We start from the raw sequence: 15,075 nt of genomic DNA, 5'->3' as shown, positions 1-15,075 counted from the left end.
AGTTCCAAAATCCTTTTGTATATTCTTGATCTTGTCCTCAAAATATGTTGCAATATCATTGCAAAGCATTTGAGAGGGAGGAATTTCTGAATGTAGAGCTTTGGGATCAATAAAAGATTTTACAATGTCAAAAATAAAATGTTGGTTTTGCTTCGCCATAGCTATTCTATTACAGAAGTACTGTTTTTTTAGCTGATTTAATAGCCAAGTGATATTGTTTCCTGTAGGTTTTCAAAATATGTAAATTGGCTACTTCATATCCCCTTCTTTATCTACGTTCTAGTTGTTTACAATGCAGGTGTTGCGCTAGATCTTTTGTGAACCATGGATCGTAATGTAGGTTTCTTTTACCCCTTCTGGTGGTGTGCTTTGAGGGAATTAATTCCTCACTTATTGACGTCATCCAGATATGGAACCGGTGGGAATCCTCTGCTGGCTCACCAGTTAGGGATGGTACCTTATTTGGGGCAATTATGGGTAAGCTGGGGTTAGTGGCTAGCAGATGCCATTTACGTCTCTCGGCACCCCTGTGTTGCTGTTCGTGGCTACGTGTTCCGACTTAGGTGTTGGGATAGTTAGAGGAATAAAATGGTGATCTGACCAGGCCTGCGGAATGGGGGCCTCTATCTGAAGTGTGGTAAGGTTGGAACAGACTGCATCCAGCATATGTCCTGCCCTGTGTGTCAGCCCATGAACTAATTGGTTCAGGCCCAGTGGAGTGACTGTTTCCAGAAAGGTGGTAACCCCCGGATTATTACTACATTCTAGGTGTAGGTTAATATCTCCGAGCAAGGTAACGTTAGCGAATCTGAGCAGGGCTTGACTAAGGGTGTGCCCTAATGAGTCCAAAAAGGTACTGCTTTTGCCTGGCGGGCGGTATATTAGCATTCCAGAGAATGAGGATGATCCATTTATGGCACAGCAGAAGCCAAGGCTTTCTGCTCCCTTGAGCCCATGTAAATTAAAATTCTTCTATTGTAGAGTGTCTCTATGAATGATAGCCACTCCTCCTCCCCTACCGCCCTCTCTGTCTTTCCTACAGATGGTACAATTAGGAGGCAAAGCAACTGCGATATCAGGATTGCAATCAACATTTAACCAGGTTTCGGTAATACATAGAGGTGCCGATTCCGATCCTGTAAAACCCGGGTACAAATGGTCGTACGGAGCGTTTTCTCCGTACGACTCGTACCCGGGAATTCCACCGTACAAACCACCAAGTATGATTCGTACAGAAATACCATTTCCATAGAAATCGTAAAAAACACCGTACGGCTAAAAAATACATACAATTCCGATCCTGGACAGCGCGTCCACGACGTCCGCATGGAGTCAGGCAGCATTTTACGGACCAGCAAGTACGATTCGTACCCACAGCACTCCGCACGGCTATATTTTTACGGGAGCCAAAAAGTGCCGGAAAAGCTAAGTACGCCATGATGCACAAGGAAAAGGGGGCCCACTACGCGACGTACACGCCATCACCCACATTGTACGTGTCATCATGTATGGTGCGTACCCCAACATTGCATATGTACGGACCGTACCCCCCACCCCACCCGCGTATGTACGCACCGTACACCCACCTCAGCCCCGTATGTACGTGCCGTACCCCCACCCCAGCCCCGTATGTACGCGCCATACCCCCACCCCAGCCCCATATGTACGCGCCGTACCCCCACCCCAGCCCCGTATATATGCGCCGTACCCCCAGCGCGTACATACGGGGCTGGGGTGGGGGTATGGCACGTACATACGGGGCTGGGGTGGGGGTACGGTGCGTACATACGTGGGTGGGGTGGGGGTACGGCACGTACATACAGGGCTGGGGTGGGGGTACGGCACGTACATACGGGGCTGGGGTGGGGGTACGGTGCGTACATACGCGGGTGGGGTGGGGGTATGGCGCATACATACGGGGCTGGGGTGGGGGTACGCCACGTACATACGGGGCTGGGGTGGGGGTACGGTGTGTACATACGCGGGTTGGGTGGGGGTACGGCGCGTGCATATGGGGCTGGGGTTACGGCGCGTACATACGGGGGTGGGGGTACGGCACGTACATACGGGGTTGGGGTGGGGGGGCAGTACGACTCGTACCCCGGGCACAAGTGTACCCAGGGTATGGGTCATACACAGTTCGCTCCGTACGGGACGTTTTACATACGCTTGTGCATTCGGAACGCCGGTACGGATCGGACTTGTGCGCTCGGACTTCAGTTTTACGACTCGTACGTAAAACTGCCCGGGGACGTCTCGTAGACTTTTCCCGAGGCGATTCGTATGTATGTTTCCCGTACGAATCGTACTTCACCGTTTGTACGGTACTTGTAAAATTCGTACGGATACGAGTCGTACGGGAAAAAAAAATACAGGATTGGAATCGGCCCCCGAAAGTCTAAATCATTGTCTATGATTAGCTCTCTAATGTCCAATGCATGTTTAACTAGGGAGCATGCATTAATTAATCCCCTCTTTATTACCGCCAGATGGTTAACTCCTTTGTCTTTTTCCGTGGCATGATTAAGTTCAACAAATGGTACCTGTGCTTGATATTCCCAGCAAGTAACAGGGCCTCTGATTTTATCCGCCTCCAGATAGTGTCCACACTGATTATTTGTGTTCAACTGTCTTAGGAACTTCGGTGAAAATACTTTGCCTGCTTGAAAACCTGAAATGGCTGGCGCTGGCCGCGTTCCAGACGCGGACGGGCGCAGACGGGCTTGCCTTTGCCGCTCCACCGGCACGCCCGCTGCGCGTCAGCGCCATTTCCTGAATTTGTAGTGTGGTGCCGGAGTTCTTGCGGAGCGATTATGAAATAAAATACACAGCGCAGTGCACAAAACTGAATGAAGTGACAGATATTAAAACCAATGAAACAAGCAGCGTAACTGGCTTCTAATGCCTGCAAGCAGCGTTATCTAATGTGCATCGGTGCCAATTCCTGAATTTGTAGTGTGGTGCCAAAGTTCTTGTGGAGAGACTAGACCGTCTCCATCCCAAGATGGCGCCTGTCAATGTCCAGGCGGAAGTGAGGAAAAATGTAGCGTCAGAGCTCTCTCCACACAATCAGCAGAAGCTGTGGTGGACCAGGGAGCAGACACAAAGAACAAGAGGCTTTCAAAGGTAAGGATACAATTCTAAGGTTACCCAAACCCTTCTAGTCCCCCAGTGATACGATATTAAAATGCAGGCAGATTTCACATAGCGCGGAGCAGTAATGAAATAAAATACATGGCGCAGTGCACAAAACTGAATGAAGTGACAGATATTAAAACCAATGAAACAAGCAGCATAACGGGCTTCTAATGCCTGCCAGCAGTATATAAATTAATATATATACTTACTCCACATAGTGCAACAGTAGGGAAAGCGTTGGATAGCGTAGGGGTAAAAATTACTATTCCCACTCCAGTGAGTGCAACAGTAGGGAGAACGTTGGATAGCGTAGGGGTAAACATTACTATTCACACTCCAGTGAGTGCAACTGTAGGGAAAGCGTTGGATAGCGTAGGGGTAACATTTACTATTCCCACTCCAGTGAGTGCAACAGTAGGTAAAGCGTTGGATAGCGTAGGGGTAAACATTTCTATTCCCACTCCACTGAGTGCAGCAGTAGGGAAAGCGTTGGATAGCGTAGGGGTAAAAATTACTATTCCCACTCCAGAGAGTGCAAAAGTAAGGATAGCGTTGGATAGCGTAGGGGTACAATTTACTATTCCCACTACAGTGAGTGCACCAGTAGATAAAGCGTTGGATAGCGTAGGGGTAAAAATGACTATTCCCACTTCAGTGAGTGCAACAGTAGGGAAAGCGTTGGATAGCATGGGGGTAAAAATTACTATTCCCACTCCAGAGAGTGCAAAAGTAAGGATAGCGTTGGATAGCGTAGGGGTACAATTTACTATTCCCACTCCAGTGAGTGCAACAGTAGAGAAAGCGTTGGATAGCGTAGGGGTAAAAATGACTATTCCCACTTCAGTGAGTGCAACAGTAGGGAAAGCGTTGGAAAGCATGGGGGTAAAAATTACTATTCCCACTCCAGTGAGGGCAACTGTAGGGAAAACATTGGATAGCGTAGGGGTAACATTTACCATTCCCACTCCAGTGAGTGCAACAGTAGGTAAAGCGTTGGATAGCGTAGGGGTAAACATTTCTATTCCTACTCCAGTGAGTGCAACAGTAGGGAAAGCGTTGGATAGCGTAGGGGTACAATTTACTATTCCCACTCCAGTGAGTGCAACAGTAGAGAAAGCGTTGATAGCGTAGGGGTAAAAATGACTATTCCCACTTCAGTGAGTGCAACAGTAGGGAAAGCGTTGGATAGCATGGGGTAAAAATTACTATTCCCACTCCAGTGAGTGCAACAGTAGGGAAAGCGTTGGATAGCGTAGGGGTAAAAATTACTATTTCCACTCCAGAGAGTGCAACAGTAGGGAAAGCGTTGGATAGCGTAGGTGTTAAAAATAATATAGTTATAAATCAAATAAATATTGTAATTAAATAATGATTTATTAATAAATTAACAATAAATCAAATAAAAACTACAAATACATCAAAATTAATAATTACTTTAATGATATTAAATACTTCCCACCCTATTCCCCAATAAACACACAACACACTCCACATAAAATTTCACACAATTAATTTATTTTTCAATTAATCAATTAATAAATATTAATTTGCAATTAATAATGAATTAACAATAAATTAATTACCAATACTAATAAATAATATTTAATGAAAAATAATAACCAATTGATAATTAATTAACAAAAAAAGTAATTATCAATACCCATTTTTTTAAGATAATTACTGAATTACAATTAAATTACTTCCCACCATATTCCCCTATAAACTCACAACCCACTCCAATAATAAATTAATACAAATAATACAATTATCAATTATTAAAAAATAATTACCAATTAATAATTAATTAACAATAAATGAATTAATACCAATACTTAAAAAATAATAATTACTTAATTAAAATTAAATTACTTCCCACCCTATTCCCCTATAAACCCACAACCCGCTACAGAGCTAAAACACATTTTATTAAAAATAATTAATAATGCCTACAAAATATTATTTAATTTACTATAATTAAATTACTTCCCACCCTATTCCCCTATAAACCCACAACCCACTCCAATAATAAATTAATACAAATAATATAATTATAAATTATTAAAAATTAATCACCTATTAATAATTAATTAACAACAAATGAATTAATACCAATAATTTTAAAAAAAAATACTTAATTAAAATTAAATTACTTCCAACCCTATTCCCCTATAAATACACAGCCCGCTACAGAACTAAAACACAAAATTGTATTAGAAATAATTAATAATTCCTAAAAATGATTATTTAATTTAGTATAATTAAATTACTTCCCACCCTATTCCCCTATAAACCCACCACCCGCTACAGTACTAAAGTGCATAATTTACTTTAAAAGTTTTTTACTAATTTCTAAAAAATGTATGCATATATTTTAAAAAAAACTGTACAATACTTAACAAAAAAAATAGAACACATACATATAAAATACATACTAAAATACATAACACTAATATAAATATCGATATTATTAACATCGATGATTTTACTATCGATATTACTAACTTCGATATTTGCAACATCGTTATTTCTTACCTTCAGTTCGATATTCTGGTAGTAGATATTCTTGATATCGATTTTCTGCCCCTACGATATTTAAAACTCGATATTATTTACTTCGATATTAAAAAATCGATATTTTGACTGTTCACCTGTTCGGCCATGGTATTATTAGATCTACCTTTAGCATTTGATGCAGCATCTCATTCTACTTTTTAGAGCAGCCACTGGATTAATGCAGATAGATCTCAGGCAGTATATTTACCTCTGTTTATGTCACAGTATAAGACCTGGAACCAAGATGTTCTTCAGAGATCTGCAACGTTTTTTAATATCTACATCTGCCATCTGGTGTAACTCATAAAATCATTCGCGTCTGGTGTATTAACTATGTTAATAATACTCAGCTCCCAGCACGCTGGATGTGGCTGGTGCTAACCCTTTGGAAGCATTCCATCTTTGTATGGCAGCGTTTTCAGAGGGGCTGCAGAACAATTCTCTTAAATTTTAATTGGACGAGACGGAGGTGCTATGGATAAAATACTCTTGTCTCCCAGACTCGCTGCCACTGGATTTTTGGCCCGCCACTTGTTCAACTCACCCTGCTCACCAATGGTAATCCTCATTTCCTTTAGAAACCTACTGACTGTGAGGTTGCTGGCCAGAGCAGGAACCTGAGGAACATGAGAGCATTCCTAGAGTACTCATCATAATAAGCCTAAGAGGTTGTATATTGATTATCATCGGTGAATACGTGGAGCTGAAAACTGTTTGATTGGGAAGATGGACCATATAGTTAGACACTGTGGGAATTGATTCTATCTATTGTGACATTCTGGGAGAACGGCGAAAAATCCCACTTACAGGCTGTTGTACTTTATTGACAAGACTTTTTTGTATTGGTTCCAATTCTGTAAAGATAATAAGTTAAGCAGGAATTATCTGAACTGATTGTTGTTCTGAGTGCTTTTCTTGTCAGAGAGTCAGTGCTTTGAGGCACACACAAAAAGACTGTAGTGGCTACTCAGTAAATTGCTGTCAGCTTCACAACAAGAGTTCCATTATATTTTGCTTTACCTGGAACTATTGTCTTGATACTAAGCTCTGCATTTGCTGGACCTAGAGGGCGCTGTGGGACTTTACCTATGTGAGCAGTGGAAAGCTGACTGCTTTTTGTCCCCTGAAGAAGTCAGAGGCCTCCTGTAAAGGAGCAAGATAGGCTTGAGGGAGGGGTGCCCTTTAGTATGGCCACACTGGGGGGGGGGCGGGGCACCTGAGTCACCCAGCTGTGCTAACTCAATACGGTGAGAACTATTGATTGTAAGAAGAAAAGCATTTTTTGTTCACTGGAGTCTGGGAGATCTTCTGGGAGGAGAGGATGGTGAGACATTTTGTGGAAGGGAACGTAGAAGTGGGAGACAAGGAATGGGGACTGGGAACCTGAGGTAGAGGCATAAAGAGGGATGGAAAAATACAGGCAGCTGGAGACAAATGGTGGGAGAGGAAATGAGAGAAGAGCAGAGTGAGGAAAGACACATGGAGGGAGTGTAGGAAGGAGACTGGGGAGGAACAGAGATTAAGGGAGAATCTGAGGGAGGAAGGAGAAGAAATTTGTTCCATTCAGTTGTGAGGAGCTGATCTATGCCTGCTTTTTCTTTGCATTCTGGTATTTGTAGTTTTGCATTCTCAGTTATAAATACAAAACTACTACTACTGGAATGACTGTGTTACTTATACCTGGTATAGGACAACTTGTAATCGCAGAAGAAAGTGGGACTGGAAGATAGCGCGTGTGGGGTGTTCCAGTGGTGGAGAAGTGGCAGGGCTCTAGAACTTCTCATGCACTGGAAGACTTAACACCACTTCTGCGAGTGGGAGGGAGGAGCACACACACAGGACACTCAAATGCAAGGCGGACTGGTCAGCACCCTAACGGGAAAGTAGAAGATAGAAGTGTCTGCACACTAACCTGCATCAGTCTATTTCTTCAAGGTCTGGGACCCACCACCGGGACACGACAACTGGTGAACGAAGATGGAATACATTTGGAGGAAAGTGCATACCACGCGATTCAACAAGCGCAACCTCATTTCAGGCCGCGATGACCCCAAAGAACACACACACAAAAAACGTGGGGGATCTTTTAAAGCGACAGAGCGCTATTGCCAAGGTCTGCATGCGGGATGCCAGAGCGCGGTCCAGAAGCTCTGGTGGATACCCAAAAGTGAGTGCAACTGCCTATAGAGACTATAGAAGACTTTGCACATGCGAGGCCTCACAAGATCTTGCAAGGTTTTGGGGCCATCTTAAAGCCAGGTCAGCTCCCCATGATAGTCAATGGGAGTAGCCATCTTGAAATCAGGAAAAACTGAATAGTCCAGAGATACATGCAAGGGGCCATTTCTAAGTCAGGAAAGACTGACAGCCCATAGAATCCAATGGGAGCAGTCATTTGAAGTCAGGCAACACACAATAAAGGGCCAAAACACCAAAGAAAAAAGAAAAAGAGCTGACGAAGCCATGCAAAAGCAAATAATCAATATCACTGGCCAGAAGGAAGTGACTAGGACCCAATTATGGTGACGAGACTCTCACTATGGCCGAAGAAAGCATTCCCAGTGCTATTTGTCAACACCCTCTACCCTTTGAACCCTCAAACTCCTAAACCAAAGGTGTGAGGTGGGAAAAATGGATTTGACCTTGCAGCAATACTTGTGAGCCACCTGCAAAAGTCACTTGGCCGAACAGGTTAAAGATCTCTTCCTCAACGTAGTTGGCGATGACATACTCATACTCATAACGTTCTCGCCCGGGTCCATCAGCACATACAAAGGCCTAATCAAATGCCTCACAGACAGTTTTGATCCACAGCCCAACGTCAATTATGAATGGTACAGATTTAACACAGCATGCCAGGATGAATCACTAGATGATTTCACAACGAGACTGTGCAAGCTTGTGATGTACTGCAAATTTGATAAGTTCAACAACAAGGAGGCAATAGGGCTGTGTATCAGTGAAGGGTGCTACTCCACTGGGGTATGAACCAAAATACTTAAGGAAACAAAATACTAGCCATGGAAAGGACAGATGCCAAATCCATGTCGCACACCATAAACATGGAAGACAGCTGAATGAGAACGCTCAAGAAAGTCCATTGGATGACAGGAGGAAGCAACAGACCTGATAGAGACAAGCTCCCGCAACCGCTATTGATGTTGACTAATGTATGTATCCCCACGTTGGACTGATGTATGTATCCGCACGTTGGCACCTGCTCCGCTATGGGACAACGGTGTCGAAAGTGCAACATGGACAATCACTTGACAAGAGTCTGTAGGGGGGTTTGCTGGAAGACATAAAGGGGACGACCGGACAGAACGAGGGCATACTCGAGTCACCATGCAAGGCACACGGATGCGTGCAATCGCAGCCCCTCATTGGATTCAGATTCTGCCTCAGCACCGGTGAACGATTAGAGTCTATGGGCCAGATGTATCAACCTTGCATTTTGCGAGTCCTTAATAGCAAATTTTACCGATTCGCTATTAAGGATTCGCAAAATGCAATGTATGTAGGATTCGCATTTCAAATAGCGATTCCGACGCATTCCTTATTTGCGACTCGCAAATTGTGAGTCGCAAATAAGGAATGGCTTCTCTTTCACATCCCATTCATTTCTATGGGCCAAGAGGCCCATAGGAATGTATGGGAATTGCATGCGCAATTTGCGAGTACCCAATAGGTACTCGCAAATTGCGCATGCAATTTTAAGGGTACAAGGGTTCCAAAAGGACACCCTGTTGCACCCCTGAAATATGCATGTGTGCACATGTGGCGCACATACATGCCCTAAGGACATGTATATGCACCACATGGCACTTAAAAAAAAGCAAAACAGTGCATTTTAACAAAAAATCGCAAGTTACCACCAACTTGAAGTTGGTGGTAATTTGCGATACCTTAAGGAGATATTGCAATTTGCAAAGGCTACAAGAATAGCATTTAGGGAATTGCAAATTGCGATTCCCTAACTGCATTCGCAATTTAGGTAATCGCAAATAATTGCGATTACCCAAATTGCGAATTCTTATTGCTTGATACATGTCAAAACGCATTTTGGAGATAGCAAACTGCGATCGCAAAATGCATTGCTACATCTGGCCCTATACCTTTTGACAGAAGTGGCAGCACCAGAAAAGCAGTCAAAACACATACAACTACTGGAAAGAAAAGAGATACAAATACCTGCCTCAGTAGATCTTGCGGTGGGACGGCACACGGCTCGGTTCGTACTGGACAGTGGAGCCCCGTACAACATCATGTGCTCATCAGAATACAGCAAAATGGTGCCAAAACCCCATATGTCACCATCTAGCAAGGATTTATTCCAACCGGGTGCTGGGTGCCCATTGACGAACCTGGGAAAGTTCTCAGAGACACTCACTTACAATGAAGTATCATGACAAGACAAGATACAAGTTCTAAGAGGAGACATTCTAGCGCTGTGCCTACTGAGCAATATCCCGGCACAACTCATGGGACTCATAGCAGTGACATGCATAGTATCAACACATCACAGCATCCTAAAGGAACACCGAGCACTTTTCAAAGTACTAGGGAAGCTAAGAGACACACAGGTCACTCTTCACATCAATGAAGTGATCAAACCTGTGGCGCAAAACTACAGCTGAGTCCCAGTGCACCTTGAACCGCAGGTGAAGGAAGAACTCAAGAGCCTGTTTGAACAAGACACCATTGAGTCGACTGATGGTCCAACCCAGTGGGTGTCCCCAGTTGTCGTTGTACCAAAGAAGAATACACACAAAATATGCGTCTGCGTGGACATGCGTCTACCAAACACAGTCATAGAAGGAGCAAGACATCCCGGTCCCCACTGAATGACATGATCAGCTGTCTAAATGGAGCCTGCACATTTTCCAAGCTAGATCTCGTCAAAGGATACCTTCAACTAGAACTCGACCCCCTGTCACGATACATCACAACATTCTCCACACACCTTGCACTGTTCCGCTACAAACGTCTAAGCTTTGGGGTGTTTTCCACGGCTGAAATCTTTCAGGAAATGGTGAGGAGAGTGATAAGGCGGGTAAAAAAATGCATGAATTACAGCGATGACATCCTGGTGTTTGGTTGCACATTAGAGGAACACAAAAAAGCTCTAAGAGAAGTGAGCAGCTGTCTGGAAAAATCTGGATTAATGCTTAATCAGGACAAGTGTGGACTAGAGAAGATGGAACTCATCTTCTTTGGCCACATCTTCTCCCAGGACAGAATGCAGCCAGACAGGAACACGGTCGAGACACTTACAAACACCCAAGCCCCAGCTGATGTAGCTGATATATGCTCTTTCCTGGGGTTAGCAAGCTACTCCTCCTGCTACATCAAGAACTTTGCAACAGTAAGCAGTCCACTCAGAGAACTCACCAAACGACAGCCATTCACATGGACAGTGGAGTGAGAAGGAATTTGCAGACATCAGGAAGGTGGTCGCATTGGTGGACCACCTTGCCTACTTCGACGTGTCACTCTGCACTGAACTCACGATAGACCTCAGCCCTGTGGGACTAGGGGCAATCCTGGCTCAACACAATCCTGGGCATGACTCCCCAAGGTGAATTGTCGCATATGCGAGCAGGAGCCTAACCAAAGTGGAAAAGGTGTACTCCCAGTCCGAGAAAAAAAGCCTGGCATTTGTGTGGGCTTGTGAACACTATCACATGTTCCTGTATGGAAAGCCATTCATAATCATAATGACCATCAAGCGCTGGTCATGATCTTTGGTGGCCTGAACGCCAAAATTCCACAACGTATCGAGAGGTGGGGAATAAGACTATGATTTCAAGATAATACACAAGCCAGTGAAAGATCACATCCCTGCTGACTACGTTTTGAGACACCCTTTGCCAAGTACCCAGCTGTCACCTTCCATGGCGTATGAATACTTCAACTTTTTGCTAAGGTAAAACATTCCAGCTCAGATCGCAGTAGAGGAACTCACACAGGAAACAGAAACAGACAACATACTGAAAACAGTGAAGTGCATCATGAGGCAGCAACGGTGGAGGCACGCAAAAAATGACATCCAGTTCAATGATGATTTCAACAAAGAAGAGATTCTAGCGTTCAAACAAGTGCAGGAAGAATTGTCTGAAACAGAGCATGGAATACTCATTCGAGGCCTCAGGATAGTTATTCCATAGACCCTTCACTGACGAACAATGAATATCATGCACAAGAGCCACAGGGGAATGGTTGCAACCAAGAAAATGATGAGAGAAAGACCATGGTTCCCGAGTCTAGGCCGCCTTGTGGAAGAAGTGATCCTGTGTGCCATCTCTGCCAGGCCATGGGGAGAACGACCAAACCAGAGTAACTACGAATGTCTGACCTCCCAGACACCATGTGGATGACAAAGCTCCAGACTTTATGAGCCACTAGACACTGGGGGATAACTACTGGTCATCATTGATGAAAACTCTTGTTTACCCCTAGTGCTCCAGGTAGCGTCCACATCAGCAACAGCCATTTACCCAGCCTAGACTAAATCTTTTCAGCATGGGGCTTCCCATTAAAGCTCGAAACTGACAATGGACCTCCTTTCTCAGGGTAGGAATTTAATAGATTCATATGCTACCTAGGCATACACCAGCGGAAGATAAGACCGCGTTCACCGCAATTGAATGGCATAGCTGAGCAACATAAAGAAAGTAGTCTAAAGAGAAAAGCTCACACAAATCTCAGTTGGCCAAGCCCAATGTCAAGTCATGAGGAATTATCACAACACCCCACATAGCTCCACTCGGCAATGCCCAGAGGAACTCATACTAGGTAGAAAGGACACAGCTGCCAAAACTGGAAAACATGACCCTACTGGGACACAGTGTCATATTCACTCCTGACCAGGAAGCCAAGGCAAAGATGAAGAAACAAGCAGTCACTCGACGACAAGCGACTGAACTTAAGCTCAAGCCCAGAGATCTCGTACTGGTACGTCAGCGACAAACACAGAAGACTGACACTCCATTCTCATGCAGCCCGCTAACTGTCACAAATGTCAAAGGATCAATGATCATGTCAGTGTCAGGGCCCTGCTCCATCACCAGCAACAGCTCTTACTTCAGGGAATTCCTGCTGCCAGCAGACGATGAGGGCGATGGGAACAGGCACACACAGGTGCCAGTCAAATGTGGCATCTCACAAAGATCTTACTAGAGAGCTCAATCCAATGGCTCAGGACCCTTCCATGATGAAGAAACGGACAAAGGCAGCTCATACCCAACGCAAATGATTCAAAAGTCCAAGAGACTAATCAAAGAAATGTGATCCAAGACCAGAAAGACTGAGTCTATTGTGTGCCCTGTTTATCGCACTCTTTTTCTCTCTCTTTTGTCCCCTTCATATCATTTGTGTCCTTCCTTTTCCCCTCTACATTTCTCTCTATCTCTCTCTCCCTCTTCTTCCACAGGAAGGTATTTTGTTTTCCAGAAAGGGGGAGATGTCGCAGTGGTGGAGAAGAGGCAGGACACTAGGGGCCCGATTCACAGAACTAACTTAAGACAAAATCCTAAACTTACTACCATTTTGGTATTCACAGAAGGCACTTACTCATTTTGGTATTCACAGAAGGCACTTACTCATTTCGGCATTCACAGAAGTTAGGACTCCTAACTTTAGGACTCCTAAATGCCTTCTGTAAATGCCGAAAGCCTTAAAATTAGGATTTTTCTCAGTTTAGTAGTAATATAGTTAGGACTCCTAACTTTAGGACTCCTAAATGCCTTCTGTGAATACCGAAAGTCTTAAAATTAGGATTTTTCTAAATTCAGTAGTAGTAAAGTTAGGACTCCTAACTTTAGGACTCCTAAATGCCTTCTGTGAACACCGAAAGCCTTAAAATTAGGATTTTTCTCAGTTTAGTATTAGTAAAGTTAGGAGTCCTAACTTTAGGACTCCTAAACTGAGAAAAATCCTAATTTTAAGACTTTCGGTATTCACAGAAGGCATTTAGGAGTCCTAAAGTTAGGACTCCTAACTTCTGTGTATACCGAAGTGAGTAAGTGTCTTCTGTGAATACCAAAATGAGTAAGTGCCTTCTGTGAATACGAAAATGGTAGTAAGTTTAGGATTTTGTCTTAAGTTAGTTCTGTGAATCGGGCCCTAGGACCTGCCATGCTCTGTAAGACTGGACATCACGTCTGGGCAGAAGGGAAAAGCAGGAAACAAACACAGATGGTACACTCAGATGCAAGGCACCGGACTAGCCAGCACCCTATCCTCCAAGTCTGGGAAAGAAGAAAAAAAAAAGCATCTGGCCTGCGTACGTGTATGTCTTCAGGGCCGGGGACCCACCACAGGGGACATGACACAGGGTGGGGGAAACAGGAAGATAGAGGGAGATGGGTAAAAAGGGAATATTAGAAAGATGAAAGAAAGGGAGGGATGGATAATTAGGCGGTAAGAAGAAGAGGAAAAGCGAGGAGAAAAGTTGGGAGAAATTAAATGAAGAAACAGGAGAGGAGGGGGATGAAGTACTTGGGGTCAGATAGAGGTAACATATTGAAAAGCAGAAAGGATGATGGAGAGAGGCATGAAGACAGAGTCCAAGAGAGAGGATCTGAACTTCAATCCAGCATTTTAATTGGATTTTTTGTAGTCTTACATTTTATGTCACAAATAAAAGACTACTAATAGTAAAATGTAATGGAAAGACAGGAATACAACTGACATGGGACAACCTGAAATGTCTGAGGCAAATCAGAGGGGCAGAGGGTAGTGTTGGCCTACTAACTGGAGTTGCTAAGCCATGCTCATGTGAGCCAGGGATGACACACAACCGAGAGAGCACAAACAGAGCTCCAGTCTATACTGGCTGAATGAGTGTAAGAAGCCACAAACTTATTCCTTTGACTTCTCCACAAGTGATGGCTGGTGATCTTTGAAAGGGATCCAGTGCAAACTAGTCCTGAGTTTTGACACAATTATGATGTAATGCACTCTATTTCAAAGGAGGGAAATAGGGCTTTGGAATTATGGACTTCGAATACATCATGAGGACAAGGAGGTTACCCTTAGTACAGTGGCAAATGTGTGGAGTAGTCCACACCCCTAGCCCTTTCTGCAACAGACAACCACAACATGGGACTGATCTTGAAGGGCTGACCTTGAGCCTTGGGAACTTCAACTGATGCACCAAACTGGGGCACCCACGGGCGCTTTTCCTAACACTGCGGATGTAGATGATACTACATGAGGGAATGTTTTGGATAGATAGTCAAACTGACCCACCTGTGTTGAGACAAGAGAAAGTCAATATATAGATGTGTTATTTAATCTTGCACCCTGCTTCTTAAAACCCAACTCCTCCAGAGAACCTGAGATGAAACTCCAGCAATACTTAAAAAACAGCATCATTCGTGT

At 44.0% G+C, this 15,075-nt stretch overlaps 1 protein-coding gene across 1 annotated transcript in view; it reads right to left on the bottom strand.

The window, feature by feature from the left end:
- Nucleotides 1–15,075, bottom strand: part of LOC146861876 (alpha-2-macroglobulin-like) — a 1,085,963-nt gene that overhangs the window by 287,298 nt on the left and 783,590 nt on the right. The gene's annotated exons all lie outside the window — the stretch shown is intronic.

Source organism: Triturus cristatus, chromosome 2_2 (assembly GCF_964204655.1).
Source record: "Triturus cristatus chromosome 2_2, aTriCri1.1, whole genome shotgun sequence".
NCBI classification, from domain to species: domain Eukaryota; kingdom Metazoa; phylum Chordata; class Amphibia; order Caudata; family Salamandridae; genus Triturus; species Triturus cristatus.
The sequence above is the reverse complement of the archived record's forward strand: the minus strand, read 5'-3'. Positions and strand labels throughout refer to the sequence as shown.